Consider the following 2,687-nt stretch of genomic DNA (forward strand, 5'->3'; position numbering starts at 1 on the left):
TCCTATTCAATACCTCCTCATTAGTTACGTGATCTACCCACCTTACCTTCAGCATTCTTCTGTAGCACCACATTTCGAAAGCTTCTATTCTCTTCTTGTCCATACTAGTTATCGTCCATGTTTCACTTCCATACATGGCTTCACTCCATACAAATACTTTCAGAAACGACTTCCTGACACTTAAATCTGTACTCGATGTTAACAAATTTCTCTTCTTCAGAAACGCTTTCCTTGCCATTGCCAGTCTACATTTTATATCCTCTCTACTTCGTCCATCATCAGTTATTTTTCTCCCTAAATAGCAAAACTCCTTTACTACTTTAAGTGTCTCATTTCCTATCCTAATTCCCTCAGCATCACCCGCTTTAATTTGTCTACATTCCATTATCCTCGTTTTGCTTTTGTTGATGTTCATCTTATATCCTCCTTTCAAGACACTGTCCATTCCTTTCAACTGCTCTTCCAAGTCCTTTGCAGTCTCTGACAAAATTACAATGTCATCGGCGAACCTCAAAGTTTTTACTTCTTCTCCATAAATTTTAATACCTACTCCGAATTTTTCTTTTGTTTCCTTTACTGCTTGCTCAATATACAGATTGAATAGCATCGGTGAGAGGCTACAACCCTGTCTCACTCCTTTCCCAACCACTGCTTCCCTTTCATGCCCCTCGACTCTTATAACTGCCATCTGGTTTCTGTACAAATTGTAAATAGCCTTTCGCTCCCTGTATTTTACCCTTGCCACCTTTAGAATGTGAAAGAGAGTATTCCAGTCAACATTGTCAAAAGCTTTGTCTAAGTCTACAAATGCTAGAAACGTAGGTTTGCCTTTTCTTAATCTTTCTTCTAAAATAAGTCGTAAGGTTAGTATTGCCTCACGTGTTCCAACATTTCTACGGAATCCAAACTGATCTTCCCCGAGGTCCGCTTCTACCAGTTTTTCCATTCGTCTGTAAAGAATTCGCGTTAGTATTTTGCAGCTGTGGCTTATTAAACTGATAGTTCGGTAATTTTCACATCTGTCAACACCTGCTTTCTTTGGGATTGGAATTATTATATTCTTCTTGAAGTCTGAGGGTATTTCACCTGTCTCATACATCTTGCTCACCAGATGGTAGAGTTTTGTCAGGACTGGCTCTCCCAAGGCCGTCAGTAGTTCTAATGGAATCTTGTCTACTCCCGGGGCCTTGTTTCGACTCAGGTCTTTCAGTGCTATGTCAAACTCTTCACGCAGTATCGTATCTCCCATTTCATCTTCATCTACATCCTCTTCCATTTCCATAATATTGTTCTCAAGTACATCGCCCTTGTATAGGCCCTCTATATACTCCTTCCACCTTTGTGCGTTCCCTTCTTTGCTTAGAACTGGGTTGCCATCTGAGCTCTTGATATTCATACAAGTGGTTCTCTTCTCTTCAAAGGCCTCTTTAATTTTCCTGTAGGCAGTATCTATCTTACCCCCAGTGAGACAAGCCTCTACATCCTTACATTAGTCCTCTATCCATCCCTGCTTAGCCATTTTGCACTTCCTGTCGATCTCATTTTTGAGACGTTTGTATTCCTTTTTGCCTGCTTCATTTACTGCATTTTTATATTTTCCCCTTTCATCAATTAAATTCAGTATTTCTTCTGTTACCCAAGGATTTCTAGCATCCCTCGTCTTTTTACCTACTTGATCGTCTGCTGCTTTCACTACTTCATCCCTCAGAGCTACCCATTCTTCTTTTACTGTATTTCTTTCCCCCATTCCTGTCAATTGTTCCCTTATGCTCTCCCTGAAACTCTCTACAACCTCTCGTTCTTTCAGTTTATCCAGGTCCCATCTCCTTAAATTCCCACCTTTTTACAGTTTCTTCAGTTTCAATCTGCAGTTCATAACCAAGAGATTGTGGTCAAAATCCATATCTGCCCCTGAAAATGTCTTACAATTTAATACCTGGTTCCTAAATCTCTGTCTTACCATTATATAATCTATCTGATACCTTTTAGTATCTCCAGGATTCTTCCAGTTATACAACCCTCTCTTATGATTCTTGAACCAAGTGTTGGCTATGATTAAGTTATGCTCTGTGCAAAATTCTACACTCCTGGAAATTGAAATAAGAACACCGTGAATTAATTGTCCCAGGAAGGGGAAACTTTATTGACACATTCCTGGGGTCAGATACATCACATGATCACATTGACAGAACCACATGCACATAGACACAGGCAACAGAGCATGCACAATGTCGGTGCCATTTCCACCTGGCGCCTCAGTTGGACCAGCGTTCGTGCTGGACGTGCAGACCGCGTGAGACGACGCTTCATCCAGTCCCAAACATGCTCAATGGGGGACAGATCCGGAGATCTTGCTGGCCAGGGTAGTTGACTTACACCTTCTAGAGCACGTTGGGTGGCACGGGATACATGCGGACGTGCATTGTCCTGTTGGAACAGCAAGTTCCCTTGCCGGTCTAGGAATGGTAGAACGATGGGTTCGATGACGGTTTGGATGTACTGTGCACTATTCAGTGTCCCCTCGACGATCACCAGTGGTGTACGACCAGTGTAGGAGATCGCTCCCCACACCATGATGCCGGGTGTTGGCCCTGTGTGCCTCGGTCGTATGCAGTCCTGATTGTGGCGCTCACCTGCACGGCGCCAAACACGCATACGACCATCATTGGCACCAAGGCAGAAGCGAC

Source organism: Schistocerca nitens, chromosome 4 (genome assembly GCF_023898315.1).
Source record: "Schistocerca nitens isolate TAMUIC-IGC-003100 chromosome 4, iqSchNite1.1, whole genome shotgun sequence".
Taxonomy (NCBI): Eukaryota; Metazoa; Arthropoda; class Insecta; order Orthoptera; family Acrididae; genus Schistocerca; species Schistocerca nitens.